Consider the following 16,899-nt stretch of genomic DNA (forward strand, 5'->3'; position numbering starts at 1 on the left):
GGGCTGATTGCGAGTGGTATGAGAGGCTCTTTGGCATGAGCTAGCTACCACATTGTGTGAAAACGAGCAGGGCAACAGAATTTGTAGGCAAGCAGATTGCCTCTGCCTCTGTCTGAACCCACCCTCTCACAAATGCCTCATCTACCCCCACAATGGTTAGGGTGTGGATTAGGTGCAATACGATATCTCGATTCCCCCTCGACACTATATCACAATTGCATCATAAAATGGGATCAAGCGTGGAGGCAAAAATGAGGGTGCGCATAGATCATGGGATGGTCTGATAATCACATGCGGGCGGAGTACGTGGCTTTCTAGGGGGAGGTCATGAGTTCAAGACGAGGGATGTGAAATGACGTGGATTTTTATGCGTTTCCCATATTTACCTTTAGCCTCGAATTTTCAAACATGGATCGAGACGGCCCTAGCCGTGTAGGGTGGTAGGTGTGTGGCGATTGTTTCTAGGGAGAACTACCAAAATACCCCTCTGATTTTATGTATAAAATTAATGAAGCAATTCATCTCCAAAGCATCTTGTATTGATAGGCAAATGTTTGCACAATCTTCAGAGCTCTCCGAACAACTTGAGGGCACGCCTTCAAGAATCTTCTTATGGGCTACAATGTTTTCCATCTTTAAGAAAATTTAATCTCACAACCAAGGGTATTTTGGGAATTTCAGAAAGTATGAAGGGCATTTAGAGAATTTATGACAAAATATTGGGGGTACTTTGGGAATTTTTGATATTTGAGGGCTACTTTGGTTTTACTCTGCCGTGACCCTGCGTCTGGCAATTGCTTTGCCTGCAAGGTGCTGGCCTCCCATCATGAGCGTCAACACAAAATCCTCCTCACATTGTCGTCATCATCATCGACTTTACTGAAGAAGTTTGAAAAGGGGAAGCATAAGAAGAGCCGTTTAGAATGCGAACTTGTTGCGGGAGGTAGAGCTTCTTCACCACCTTCGCGGCTTGCCTGGCATCCTGCCCCTCATCACCAAGGTCGAGGGCGATGACGGGTGCGCCCATTTATTTACCCCCTTGTACGATGCGGGGGACCTCCTCGACAAACTCGACGCATACCCGATCCTCCATGAAAGGGAGGTTGCCCACGTTCTGGCGTGCCTGGCCCAAGCCCTCATCTCGTGCCATGCTTGGGGTGTCATCCACCGCGACATTAAGCCTAGGAATGTGCTTTTTTGTAGGTATGAGGCCACCAAAATGCAAATGCAGAGTATAAGTGAACAAGAATACATGAATTCTAGTTTGCAGACTAATTCAATAATTAGTACTAAACTAGCTGTTGCAGGTGCACCAGGACTATATTCATTAGAGCTACATGAGGTGTTGCTGGTAGAATTTGGGCATGCTGCGAGGGTGGAGCATCCCCGACAGAGGCTTGATGACCCCCATGTTGGAACCTCGACCTTTCGCGCACTGCAGCTCATCCAAGGACGCTACGAACATCGCGTAGATATCTGGAGCCTCGGGGTCCTCCTCTACCTCATGCTCATTGACACCATGCCCTTCATAGACATCCATGCTGCCATCCTCTCCAGACAAGATCTCTCTGGATGGGTCCATCCTTGTTGCCTCAGCTCAGGACCTCCTCAGAGGCATGCTTTGCAAGGACCCCCAACATCGCATCACCCTCCAACAAGTCTTGCATCATCCCTGGGTTGTCCTCAACGTCTCGAACTGTTTCCAGAAGACCCTGAACCATGTCGTCGAGATGAGCCCTACTCCAAGTGCTGGCATCAAAATTCACACTGTTGTTGGCCGTCCTGTATCAGCTCAAGCAGCTGATGTAGCTGTGCAGCCCAAGGCATCAAAGAAAGAACCTATAATTCCTGGTATCCTAAACCACAATATTGTTGAGAAGAGCACTAGTATGCGAAATGCAGGTGGAAAAAATATGCACACCATGTGGAGGACATCTGGGCATCGATCTGCATCGGCTCAAGTTGCGCAACCCAAGGTAAAGAAAGAGCCAGCTATAGTCTCCAACACTATGAACCATATTCATACATGCGCGGCGCAGCCAGCAGTAGGATCTCCATCTTCCACAATGAATGCCATGCCTCTCGACAGCCTCACACCAGCAGTAGCAGTGGGGCGGAATATCTCATGTATGCTGGGAACTAGTAGTAGCATTGCAAACAACGATGAGGTGGATGATGAGTTTCCCAGGTTTACAAGGGTAAAGCGACAATAAGTTCAAGTGCCATCAGCTACATGCCATCAACAGCATTGGCGAGTCGTGGAGGCTCATCAAAAAAGGCCAGCAAGGCACATACCCATGACTAGAAATTATACCTATGGAGCACCTCCTCCTTGCATCTACTAATCAGATAGGCTGATATATTTGAATTGGTGCATCCTATAGAAGGTGAGAGAAACAATATATTAAAGATTTTAACATTTGGTGCAATGGTACTATGGATACCGGTTGTTAAACGTACTACTTGTAACTCCGCAACTGAAGACATCTCGTCTTAGATAATTTTGGACTACTTGTAGGTCTTTGATACTACAGGATCATTGAAAGATCGAAAACTGGTATAAATCTGTGTACATTCAATCTGACTTTCCGATGTGTTTCTCTGTCAATTAATTATTGCTTCACTAATCTAAATATTTAATTACATTGCAAACTGTTGAGAGTGCAGCTTGTTGAAGGTTGCTCTATATACTCTGTGTAACATTTAATGGCCGGGTAACTTGTGTGTAGCGGAAAATAGCATAAACATAGTGAGCATTTCAGTAGAATAGATTCCTAATGAGATAAACAAGAGTGCTTGGGAGGAGAGAGCAACAAAAGCATAGATAGCATGAACAATACTTCAAAAGAGAGAGAAATTAAGAAATTGGCAACAATTGAGGACCGGATTTGCATGGAGCCGGTCCCCCCTCCAAAAGGCTTTGTATTATGGTTTCTCCCATCAAGAGAGACATTTTACAATACAATTTCTTGTGTTCCTTCAATACTAGCTAGTGCAATGAAGATGGAAACTTCATGCACTACGCAAAACACTTATCAAACACAACATCAATTCCCTCATGGTCTCAGACCCAAGACCTTACACACCTTCAAAGATGGTGAGAGCTAGCGGGGTATGAGAGTAGATTGAGAAGAAGAAGGAGTATTCTTATGAGAAATATGTACATCTCCTCACATAATCACTCATATTAGCATATCTTAGCTTAGTAATTAGCATGGTAGAGGAGATGAGCATGCATTGAAGCTTGGCTCTTGGTTGGATTTGCATCACAAAGCCAAGAGTTGTTGGTGTAGGACTCCCTTCTCACAAGCGAGGAGTAGGTGATAAGCTTTCCATTAACGCTTGAGAAGGAGAGAGAGTCTTCTTTACTTCACACATGAGATAGTGTGAGTGTGTAGGTGATAATCCTTTGAAAAATCAACCCCTCTCTCTCTTGGTCGACCCCTCTTGCTATTTTCTCTTGCTAGCGTCATATTGGACCTCCCCAGGCTTAGCGAATGGTAATTAAGTAGCATAAGTGATAGCCTTCTGACATGTGTCCCCCTTTCCCCTTTCATGAGAGCTTTAGGTAATTGTTTAAATCAACTAAACTCTCATTGGACCCCTTTGCCTCTTGGCCAATAGGAATCAGGCAAGCCATTGGGCTCCTGAATGCTCATTGGCTCCCTTCGGAGACTGTCCAATATTCTTCTAGAGAGCTTAATTCTTATTGGTTCTTTTATTAAGTGTTTTTAAACTAATTAAGCTAGATTTACTCTAGCCTAATTCTCATTGGTCCACCTCCAAGGCCATCCAATAGGAATTGGGTACACCTTGTGGGCATCAGGGCTAGGGAGCAGACATGTGTCCCTCATTTCCTTTGTGTAAAGGGATCTTGTGTGTGTGTGTGAGTTTCTCTCTCATCCCCCACTTGCAAGGCTTGCCCCCTCCTATGTAGGGATTGCCAAAGACTTTTGGGACACACACAAAGCATCCAATTCCCCCAATGTTTGACCTTTGGACACAACCTTTGAATTTTGGAACCTTAGCATTTTGGAAGTCTTAATGGGCTGAACCTTAGGGTCTTTTAAGCCCATTGTTGCACATGGCTCTTTTACAGATGGACCCCCCTTTGGATCCCTATTTTCCCTCCTTTGGATCCCTATTGTGGCCGGTCTACTAGCTTAACCAATATTCTAGCTTTTTCTCCCCTGGCACTTCCCCATATTAAATGATCAATTTAACATGAGAAAATCATTTAGGAGAATTAGATATTGATTATTATGACATTACCTCTCTCTTGAAATCATAGTCGTCCTTGACTATGGGGTAGAGAAGATAAATCATATTCATTAGTTCTTTTCTTAGCGGGTAGAGGATCCCTATGTTACCCTACGACATCATTCTACAATGGATGACTAGTTCATTTGGCGCTTGAGAACTTGAGGCTGCCGCAAGCATGTTTGCACATTAGTCCTACCATTTTCCATAGTAGAGTGACAAGCTCTACTTGGTGTTCGGGAGACGTCGTCTCCGCAAACTTGATCTAAGCATGCATACTACTTCATTTTTGTGCACAATAAAGAAAAAGAGAGTTTTATAAGACAAAATTTTTGTTCATTTTTAACATTTGTACATTTGCTTACTCTTGGGAAGCATTGTAAGCATTGACAAGGTTTAGGTTATCCTTTAATTGTATGCCTTGCATCCATCTAGCATCTTCAAAAGTATAATTCTTAAACTTAATAAGATATCGTTGGATAGTCTTACCGCCTCTTAGTACCTTGTCTTCATGTCGGAGAATGGACTTGGGCTGTAGCACCTCTTCTTGGTCCTCGATCTCCGGTGGGTCTTCAATAGTTGGTTCTTGAGGTGGATCTCCTTTGTAAGGCTTTAGTAGGCTTACATGGAAAGCATTGTGTATGAACCAATGGTTGGGCAACTTGAGTTGATAGGCCATCTCATTGATTGGCCTAAGAATCTGGGAGGGACCATAGTACCTTTTTGCTAACCTAGCATAGTACTTTTGGTGTCCCGTAGGATTCTTGCCCGTCGTGTGCCTTAATCGTGCCTTGGGAAATTTGAGTAAGACCCAATCATTTTCTTTAAAGGCTTGGGCTCTTCTGTGCTTGTCAGCAGCAATCTTTTGCCTTTGCTATGAGATAGAGATAGCATCCTTAATATTTTGGAAAGATTCTTGTAGGTCTCGGCTATACTCATCTACAACGAAGATCTTCCCGGGTACCTTAAGTAGCAAGGGACTTTTTGAACTTCACTCAATTACCTCAAAAGGTGCTTTTCCCATGGAAGTATGTACAGTGTTATTGTAGGCATACTCCACTAAGGGTAAGTACTTCTCCCATTGGGATCTTTGATCTACTTCTGTTACATAGCTTTTAGTAGATTGAGAATTGTTAGGTTAGCTATTTCACTTTGGCCATCTGTTTGTGGGTGATAGGACAAAGAAAAGTTTAGCCTTGTTCCTAAATTCTCAAAGAGACCCTTCTAGAAGTTATTGGTCATTCTAGGATCTCTATCTGACACTATGGATATTGGCAAGCCATGGTACTTGAAGATTTGTGAAATGAAGAGGGTTGCCATTTGATGGGCTTTGATAGTCTTTTTGACAGGTATAAAATGAGCTTGTTTACTGAACCTGTCTACTATTGTCTATATTCCCGTATTCCCATGGATAGACTTAGGCAATCCATGGATATGCTCTCCCATGGTGAATTAGGGATTGGTAAAGGTTGAAGCAATCCAAGTTGCTTCCCTCTATCAAACTTCGTCTTTTGGGATACCACACATTTAGAAACATACTCTTATATGTTTGCTTTCATGGTAGGCCAATAGAAATATGTTTCAATCCCCTTTAGGGTAGACTAAATTCCTCTATGCCCTGCATAAGGAGGAGCATGAGATTCATACATTACTTCCTCACATAGTGAGCTAGTAATACATACTCTATTGCCATAGAGAAGATAACCATCTTGTAAAGTAAATGGTTCCTCTTTCTTCCCTAGTGCAAGGGCTGAAATCACATCTCTAAAATCGGGATCAATAGCATACTCATCTATCATAGAAGATAGATCATCGTGAGTTGCTATGGAAACCGCATTCACTCTCGGTCGTCTTGAGAGTGCACCGGCTACTTGATTATGCTTGCCAACAATGTGAGCAATATGAAAATGAAGTTGCAAAAGGAAATTTGCCCACCTCATTTGTTTGTCGGAGAGCTTGGTCTGCGTCATGAAGTACTTAAAACTTTGGTGATCCGTTCACAGAATGAAAGGAGTCTCCAATAAATAGTGCTTCCATGAGTCTAAGGCATGTAGAACTACAAGGAGTTCCTTTTTATATATGCCTAGAGCTTGCTCAACAGGTTTGAGCCTTCGACTTTCATAGCCTATGGCATGCCCTTCTTGAAGCAAAATAGCTCCAAGGCAATCACCACAAACATCACATTAGACCTCAAATGGCTTTGAGAGATCTAGTAGTGTAAGCACAGGTTGAGAGATAAGCTTTTCTTTAAGCTTTTTGAAAGCATTGTTCTCCTTGGTAGACCATGTTTACCTAACATTTTTCTTTGTTAGTTCATGCAATGGTCCTGCTATTAGTGAGAACTTTTCTATGAAGCATCTATAGTATGCACACAAACCTATAAAGATTCTTAATTCATTAAGATTCCTTGGTTTAGGCCATCCTTTTATTACCTCTAACTTTGATGGATCCATTTGGATTCCCTCTTGAGAGATAATGTGACCTAAATACCGAATCGCTTGTAAGAAAAATTCACTTTTCTTTTTATTAACATAAAGTTTATTCTCTCTTAGAACTTGAAATGTTACCTGAAGGTGTCACTTGTGTTCGTCTAATGAACTAGAGTAGATGATGATATCATCAAAGAACACTCCAGTAAAGGTTTGGTGAGGCATGAATAACTTCTCCATCAAGCGGTTGAATGTGGCTAGTGCATTGGTCAAGCCAAAAGGCATGACAATGTATTCATAAAGACCAAACATAGTGCAAAATGCGGTCTTTACAATGTCTTGATCAATTATCCTTATTTGATGATAGCCACTTTTTAGGTCAATCCTACTGAAGTAGGTGGACCCTTGTAGTTTATCAAATAGGTCTTCTACCCATGGAACGGGAAACCTATTTTTGATAGTGATCCTATTTAATGCTCTATAGTCGACACACATACGATATGTGCCGTCTTTATTTTGCACTAGGAGCACATGAGAACAAAATGGAGATGAGCTAGGCCTAACCATGCCCTTCTCAACTAACTCATGCACTTGCCGCATAATCTCCTCTTGTTGAGCTTGAGAAACTCTATAAGGAGGTTTGTTAGGCAGTGAACTTCCTGGAAGAAGTTCAATTGCATGGTCATCATTGCTTCGTTTAGGAGGTAGCTCACAAGGGATGTCGTCAATAAAGACAACTTGAAACCCCTTGAGAAAATTGGATAACTCTAATTCCTTTTGATTGTGTCTATTTTCTTTTGTTAAAACATTAGGTTCATTTTGAGAATCTTTAACAAAAATCATGTACACGGAAATAGAGCTCTTTATTTACTTGTTGAAAGCTTGTGTATGTACGATGGGTATAGTGTTACCCATTTTCTTAGCATCTATATACATATCTTTTTCCCTGAACTTAAAGGAGATTCTCCTTTCAGGGAATTTAACATTGGCATCCATGCGATCAAACCATGGTGCCCCTAGGATTAAATCCTCATGCTTGAGAGGAGAGATAAAGAAGTCCTCTTTGTCCACATAGCTTTGGACATGGAGCCTCAATTTCCCTATTAAGGGAGTGATTGAAGCTTCTTGCCCCTTGAAAGCACTATCTGCGGGTAGGACATCTCCCATCTCGTAGGCTTGTATGCCTAGCTTGGTGGCCAACTCTATAGATATAAAATTGTGAGTAGAATTGGGGTCAAAGAGAATAAGAGCATCATGTTCTCTTACCTTTACCCAAGCATGGCATAGAGGAGATCCTTTGTGGTGAGTTTCCTCCTCTTGGATTTTGACCAAGGTAGCTCTAGGAGGATCATGGCGGTTATTCTTTTGGGGACAAGCGCGGTACGCATGTCCTTGTTCGCCGCACTTGAAACATCGGTTATCCTTGTGATAACGCTCAAGCTCTTTAGGAGAGAGATTATTTTTGCCTTTATAAAATCCCTTCTCTTTAGCTTTGTTGGAGTTGCCCTTAGGAGACTTTTGGACATTGTCCTTTCCCTTAGGCTCATTGGAACCCTTGTTTTTAGGGGGCTTAGAATTCCTCTTAGCCCATGTTTGGAAATTGATTCGAGAGGCCACCATAGTATGATGTATTACCACCGCTGATATGGTGCGTGGACTTTGGGAGTTGACATACTCCACCATTTCTTCGGTTAAGCCCGCATTAAATTGTTGCTTTTGCTCTCCAAAATCCAACTTTTTAGAGACAATGGCTTTGAGTTGTGGGTCCCAAAACTTGTCTACATATTTGTGGATGGATTCATAGGGAGAGAGCTTTAAGCTTTGCCATTCGGTGAGTACTTTGTCTTTGGCATCGATGGCCAAAAACTGCTTCATAATGGAAGCTCGTAAATCTTTTCATGCTCGTGGAGCTTCACCATTGGCCTGTAGGCTAGACCACCATTGGCTGGCGGACTTTTGAAAGTGCATAGCTACATGGCGTAGCTTAGAGGACTCCGTGAAGCCCTCATCTCCGAACGCCGCATCAAATTGTTGGATAAAGGCCAAGACTTTGTCTATAGCACCAAAAGTGCCATCATAGGTAAGGAAAGAGATGCTCTTCCCTCCCTCTTTGAATTTCTTGAGCTTGGACAACCTCTTCAACGCGGCATAGGATTTCCTATGGCCTCTTCTTTTTGATGGTTCAAAGGTTGCATCGTCACTTTATTAAGAAGATGAATAATTTGAGGAAGATGGAGAAGAGGGTGACCTCTTTCTCGCCTTTTTCTTTCCTTGATCTTCTTTGTCTTCACCATCACTTTCATAAGAGGAAGAGGATGAAGAAGATGGAGAAGAGGGTGTCCTCTTTCTCGCCTTTTTCTTCTCTTTCTTTTTATCATTCCTCTCTGAAGTATGGTGTGGAGAAGTATACGATGGTCTTCTCCATTTTGGAGGTGATGGAGAGCGTTTAGTCCGCCGTCTTCGTGGAGCCATCTCCATCGAGGTGGCGGGAGACTCACTTCTTTCTCCTTCCTTCGATGGAGGCTCTTGAATTCTCCTTCCTTCGATCGAGGCTCTTGAATTCTCCTTTGAGAAGGAGATGTGTCATCAAGGAGAAAACTTTTGAGCCCTTTATAGGGATCCTCTTCTTCTTCCCAAATCGGAGAGAGACCTCTTTTGGAAGTCTCACAAGGAGGCTTCCTAGGTGTTCTCTCATCATGGTGGGGAGCTTGAAGAATCCCATAAGCACAAAGCTGCCGTTGCATTTCACTTTTGAGGGATGGATTGCCCATGGCTTGTTGAAGCCTAGAAACAAGATAGTTAACAAGCATCGGGGCATCATTAGTAGCTTGCCCATTAGCAAAATCAAAGTTATCAACATTAATTTCACACTCTTTACTATTGTCACCCATTCTAACAATGTTTAGGTGTAAACTTTTTAGGTGTACTTTGGCACTTCAAGCCCAAGTTGCTACTCCTCTTTACCCCTTTAGAAAAAGCACTCAAGCTACTGTACCCGTGGCTCGAATACCATTAATTGCATGAAATAGAAGAGTGGGTCGTTCAACACCAAAACAACACCGGCTCCTGTCAAGCTTCTAATAGCTCAATAGTGGTTAAGTTGTAGGCAAGCCCTGTAGGACTCCATTATTAAGAACATAGCTCTCGACGGTGATGCCCCGTTAACTGCACAAAGGCAGGCGCACTGCAAGGTTGAAAAATCCCTATTAGACATACTCACATGCAATTAATAGTACTGATAGCCGACTTTCGAAAATTAAAGAAAAAAAAAACTTATTCCCCCCCCCCCCCCCCCCCGCCCCTAGCTTATTCCCCCCCCCCCCCCCCCCCCGCTCGACGGGCATTGGATAAAATAACACCCTCTCTCTCTCTCTCTCTCTCTCTCTCTCCCCCCCTCATTTTCCCTACATACCCCTCCCTAATATCCTCTCTCCCAATTTACCCCCACTCTCATTACCCCCCTCTCCCCCCGGCCAGGCGGAAGTTTTGAGCAAAAACCCCCCTGAACCCTTTCTCGTGCTCCCTCGGTGGGAGCCGCATGGAAACCCCCCCCCCGGCCCGCTAATATTCCGTCCCCCCTCTTCCCCACCCGCTCGCCCCACCCTCCCCTCGGCCTCACTCACCCTCCCCTTGGCCCGCTATCCCCACTACCCCCTCGCCCCACACCATTGACTTCTACCCCCCTTCCTCATCCTTGAGACATCACACAAAACGGAGGTAGAGACAACCCCCCCCCGGTGGGCACCCACCCTAGGAGATTCCCCCTCCCTCTAGCGCCACCTCACCCCTCTCTCTCTCTTCCGTTTCAAAGCCCGAAGGCGCAGCGCATGACCATGGAGCCCACGCCCCCATACACCACCCACTCACCCTCATCCTCACCCTCTCCCTCATCCTCACACCCCCCCCCCCCCCCCCCCCAATCCCCTCTCCCTCTCTTGCGCTCTGTTTCGGCAGCAGCCACCCACCCTCCCACTCTCTCACCCTCTCGGCCTGTGAAGGCGCAATCGCGCTCTCTCTGTATCTCAACGCACACACACACACACACACACACACACACACACACACCAACCCAAGCTTGCGTAGTTGCCGCTGGCCGCCGAGCAGATAAGACGGTGTGAGCGAGATGAAAACACACAGAGCGCCTCTATAACAACCCGACACACACTCTTGGGAAGATACACACACACACTATGGGGCACCACTCGGCTTACACAACACACCTGGCCGAGACAGGGAACACACTCTGGAGTGAGAGGAGAGAGACTATCCACTTGCCCACTCCACACAGACACACACACACACACATACACACACCCAAAAAACTCAGCTCAAAAGAGGAGAATTTCTGATGTTTAGATAAAAATGATCTTGGGCCTACACCAATGGGGCAAACAACTCACACAATATGGGTAAAAGATACTAGATACAATCACAAACTAGAGCAGAAACTTCGCTCATAGGAGAAACTTACACAGAAAAACAGCAGGAAAAGAGTGAGGAATTTGGCAAAACAGACAGCGCCATCGCGTCCGGAACGGCCCAAAACCCTAGTCTACAATGTCAAAGTGCTCAAATCCGACCTCGGATGAGCAATTTACGGCCAAAACAAGCTCCAAAAACCCCAAAAACACACCTGCGGCTGTTCCTCCTCTCTTCTCCACGTTTTTTCTGGTCTTCTCTCAGTTTTTTCAGTTCCCACACTTAGCTTTATTACTTGGGCACCCTTGGCCTTTTAGATGACCTCAAACGGACCCCGAACAGGCCAAAAACTGACCTCGCAGTGCATAGTTGTCACCTTTTTGCATCATTCGCACACCTGGCACTCAGCTTTTTTCCAATAATGCATCTTGCCACCACGTGAAGTGGCCCCAAAAAGTGGTCCTAATGATGACCTTTCTGCATAACTCTCACCAGAAAACACCCACGTTGTGTCCGTCCTCATCCGCGTGCAAATATTGACCTCGTTCGCCCTCCTGACGCCACTAGATGCCATCTGACACACCTGCTTACCTCATGTCGTCGGCCCGCGGATAGCTTCCTCGAGAAGTTTTATGCGCTACCAACTCCTCCTTATTGTAGAAAAAACACACTAGTATTGGTAATAGTGAAAAACGATGCAATAGATACACCCTGTCCTACCTGTACACATGTGGGCCCCACGTAACCACCTGGCTATGGAAATTGGGCAATCCTTTATTCGATGCACCATGCATGTATATGTACATATGCACAATCCCTTGCTCCAAAAAACTCCTGACATAATTTGCCCATCCCCTAGCCTGCTAGATCATTCATGATCAGCAGCAGCAAAGAGAGATATGAGACTCGCCGCATCACAGGTCTCCTCATCCCTCACCAACACTGCTTGATCCACAGACAGCTCATCTTGCTCCACCATCATCAATCTAGCATGATACAATTTAAGACGCAACCCATTTACCCTTGACTTATGTAGAACACCATCCAGGTTAGCCAGCTGATATGTGCCATTTGGAAAACACTCTACTACCTTGAAAGGGCCCTCCCACTTAATTTGAAACTTCTTTTGGAAGGTGTTGTCCAGCTTACTGTTGTAGCGCAAAACCAAGTCATGTTTCTTGATACCCTTACTTTTGACCTTTTCATTTATCTTTCCCAAAGCCTTATCCTGCATCTGCCCATAATGCTCCAATGCGCTCATCCTATCCAACTGGACCTCTTGTAACTACAAGAGCCTCTCTTTGAATGCATCACTAGGTGACCCAAGCAACTTCTCTAACATCTTGACCGCAGGCAACTCTACCTCCACAGGCAATAGTGCTTCCTTTCCATACACCAAATGAAATGGAGTAAACCCTGTACCTGTCTTCACCGAAGTACGGTAAGCCCATAATGCACTAGGCAATTCCAAATCCCAATTCTTTCCTTGGTGCTCTGTCACTTTAGAAAGAATTTGTACCAACTCACCATTGAATCTTTCATTTAAGCCATTACACTGTGGGTAATAAGGAGTGGTATGCTGGTGCCTAATCTTCATCTTTGTGCATAAGAAGTCTAGCAGTTTAGCTCTAAATCCTGGCCCCTTATCTGAAAGTAGCTCTAATGGCACCCCAAACTTGCAACATATTTCATCATACACAAATTTTGCCACATCCTTTGCAGTGATCTGTTTTACTGCTATAGCCTCTGTCCATCTAGAGAGATAGTCCACTGCCGTCAAGATATAGCTTTTGCCCCTGCTTGTGATAGGTAACGGGCCTATTGCATCAATCCCCCACTTTTCAAACACATCAAACGCCATAATGGTTTTTCGTAACTCTGGCTTCAACACTCTCTTCCCAAATGCTTGACACCTATTGCAAGACCTACACCAATGGTGAACATCCTTGTGCAAACTAGGCCATACATACCCCTCTTGCAAAATCTTATGCAAGGTGATCTTTAGAGCAAAATGGCCACCACATGCGCCTTCATGATTCTCTTCCAACACTCTGTAAAGCTCCTCCCGCCAAGGTACACGTCTCAACACGAGATCAGCCCCTTTCATGTATAAGACATCACCAATCAATTTGTACCTGTATGCTCTACGCACAAAGCCATACTTCTTAGACTTCTGAATCTCCTTTGGAATGATTCCTGTTAGCAAAAACTCCTCTTCTTGAGCCAAACTTTCCCGGCCATGATAAAAAGGTAAATTGGTCCTCAACACGAATAGCTCCCCAATCATGCCTTGAGCTGCTTCATGTGCCTCTCCATTTAGAGCACGTTCAATGTGTCTGATGCTCCATGCTTCAAACTTTTTTAACAGGCCTTTAATTTTAAAGCACATTTCCTTCAATGAGGTGTTCTTGCTCTTCCACACACCCAGCACTTGCTTCACCACTAACAAGGCATCACCTTTTATGCTCAACCTTCGAACCCCATGCTTCAAACAAATGTGTAATCCGGCTTCCAATGTAGCATATTCAGCCTCATTGTTACTATGCGCATCCAATTTGAACCCTCTCTTGCATACTAGCTTCCCCTCTGGATCATAAAGTGCTATACCCCCTGAAGCTGCATCGTGGCTCTTTCTGTATGAACCATCAAAGAACAACACATGTGCATTGCTGATCTGTGGCACTTCTTCAACTACCTTTCTCACCACCTCTTCCTTAACAATAAGGGGATTCTCCTTGTAGGTCAACAAATCAGCTAGGGTAGCCATTGTACTATCTTCCACTAGAAAAGAGAACTCAAACTCTTGCAGCTCAATTACCCATTTCTTCACCACATTTGACATGTTAGTACCATTAATTAACTGTGGCAAAAAGGCATAACTCGTCAAGAAAACAAAAGGCCGTGGTAGCAAGTAATGACGAAATCGTCGACAAGCAAATATTACACTGGCCATCACTAGCTCTACTTCCGATAACTTTCTCTCCGCTACCAAATTCACTCGGCTTGCACAATACACTGGCCTCATATAATGGCTGCCCTTCCCCTTTTGCAATAGCATGGCTCCAATGGCATCATCCCCTACTGATGGATTTACATAAAAAACTTTCTCCCAATTAGGAGCCTGCATGGCTGACAACCCCCCTAACACCTCTTTCACCTCTTGAAACACTTCTTCACACTTGTCATCCCATTGCAATGGATCATGCTTTGCCACTTGCTGTAATGGATAAAGAAGCTGCGAAGACAATGGAATAAACCGTGCCATGTACTTCACTTTGTGTATAAAGGTTGCCAATTGCTTCGTACTCATAGGTGATGGAAGAAGAATAATAGACTTCACCTTATCTGGATCAGCCTCAATGCCATTTTCTGACACCATATGGCCCAATAACTTCACCCTTGGCTGTGCTAGATGACATTTCTTTGGATTTAGTTGTCCTCCACATTCATCATATCGAGCCAATACCATCTGCAGCTTCTCATGGTGATCAACCCTACTGCTATAGACACAGAAGTCATCCATAAAAGCTTTAACACAACTACCAATGAATGGTTCCAACACCCAATTTTCTCTCTCTTGATAGAAGGAAGGTCCATTTGACAAACCAAATGGCAATACTATGTAGCAATAGCAGCCCCATGGCGTAATAAAAGTTGTCTTTGTGCGGTCTTTAAGAGCAATCTTCAATTGAAAATAGCCTGAAAAACCATCACACACACTGTACCTCTCATAACCTGCCACTGAATCCAAGATCTGATCGATGAATGGAAGAGGATATGGGTTCTTCTTAGTGGCTGCGTTTAAGGGTTTAAAATCCACACAAATTCTCCACTTCCCATCCTTCTTTGGACTGACTACTACTGGACTCACCCATTCTGTGGTCTCCACTGGAACTATGAACCCTGCCTTCAATAACTTGTCCACCTCTACCCTCAAGGCTTCCATTTGCTCTTGACCCATCCTTCTTAGCCTTTGCCGCACTGGCTTAGAACCTTCTTTCAGCTCTATATGCATCTCTTCACCCTTGAACCCTCTGATCTCTTCATATGAAGTAATGAACAAATCAGGAAAACTAGCCAGCATATGCAAAAATATATCCTTCTCCATAGCTGAGAGGTCTCCACTAATCATTTGTGTCATTAATTCCTGCTTCTTTGACAACTCAACCTTGGTTTGCATCAACCCTTCAATCACTTCATAAGGCCCTTCACTTTCATCTTCAACCTCATTCGCAAATGCAACTAAACCAATCTCCTGGATTTCTTTGTCCATCAAAAGAAATGCAACATCAGCATCCTCATCACTGCTGGTAGTGCTATCACTTTCCTCATTTGTCACCGTGGAAGAGTCTTCATCAATAGACTCATCCTCATCTTCATAAATCTCCTCTAATCGTTTCCTTGTGTCCATATTATAAAGCTTCTTGGTACCTGTCTTTCCATAGAGGCTAATCGTACCATGTCGCCAATCTTGAACTGCTCCCACTGCACGTAACCATGGTCTTCCCAGTATAATAGGATATGCTCCCAACCCTGCTGGCATCACATGAAAATCAACCACTACCTTTGCATCATATGCCTCCACTTCTAAGCTCTTTACAACACCTAAGCATTTTACTTTTTGATGGTTTGCCAATCTGATCCGAAAACCTGACACCCCAGCCACTGTGAGACCCATCTTCTCAACGCATGAGTGTGTTATGACGCATATTTGGGCTCCGCCATCCACATAACCTTGTCCCAAATTTTTCCTTTTATGCCACACATCTACTATTGGACAAATGTCTGGTAGCTCGTCCATTGCCAACACCTTCACTGAACCTCTCTCTGGCTCTTTCTCCATTGGGTTAACCATCCTCTTCCACTGTCGCTTTAGCTTAGGCACCATCTCTATAAGCTGCCCAAAAGTAACATCTGCCTTCCTGCTCGTCAGATCCTCCTTCAAGTCATAGCTTAATTGCCCATCCCCTAGTGGAAAATCTGAAACATGAAACTTTCGACGAGCTCTCCTTTTCCTCTTGGCCTTGACATCCTCGCCTTCATGGCTCTTTCCTTTCTTCTTACTAGGACCTGGGGCACTTCTTCCTTCCTTATCCTCTGTGGTCCTCTTCCCAATAGGCATCACTAATGTATCCTCTAGCTTTGATGCCTTCTCCAAGGTGACTACACTTAGCACTTTTGTCTTTTCCTTTTCCTCCTGGGTCAGTCCACTGGTTCCTTCGTCTCCCTTAATTTCAATGCCATAATCATTTGACCTAGTTAGCACCTGTCTGGGCAATGGATACATGTCTCCCCCCATCCTTGGTGGCTTATCACATTGCGGGCTGATGTGACCCAACTCTCCACAATTATAACATGTGGGCGTCTGCCTCCAAAACCTACCATTGCTTTGTCCAACACCATTCCTAGGCCTTTCTTCACCTCCTGGATGATTTGCAAACCTCCCTCGACCTCGATTATTTCCCACTTGACCTAGCATGTTTAGGCTGAGATTCTTCATCAAATCTACCATTTGCCTCATGTCTTGCCTTAGCCCATCATCTTGCACTGCTGTAGTGACCACTGCTGGCATAACCTGAGTAGTAACAGGAACTATTGGTTCATGATGAACCCCTGACATGCGCCCTTGTAAAGACTCTATAGGCTGAAATTCAGACCTCATTGGCAAAGACTCCACCCCTAACTGGCTCATTTTCCTCAGCTTCCACTCTTTGTTCCTTGCTACCTCTAGTGCATCTTTATATGTCCTAGGCTTCTTTAGCTCCACTCTCCAACGTATATTCTCCCAAAG

General features: G+C 44.3%; 1 pseudogene; it reads left to right on the forward strand.

Annotated features, from left to right (window-relative positions):
• Positions 1-1,010: 1,010 nt before the first annotated feature.
• On the forward strand, positions 1,011-2,441 carry LOC147436678 (uncharacterized; annotated as a pseudogene).
• The last annotated feature ends 14,458 nt before the right edge of the window (positions 2,442-16,899 follow it).

The sequence above is a fragment of the Adiantum capillus-veneris genome, chromosome 18 (assembly GCF_014529385.1).
Source record: "Adiantum capillus-veneris isolate H3 chromosome 18, ASM1452938v2, whole genome shotgun sequence".
Lineage (NCBI taxonomy): Eukaryota > Viridiplantae > Streptophyta > Polypodiopsida > Polypodiales > Pteridaceae > Adiantum > Adiantum capillus-veneris.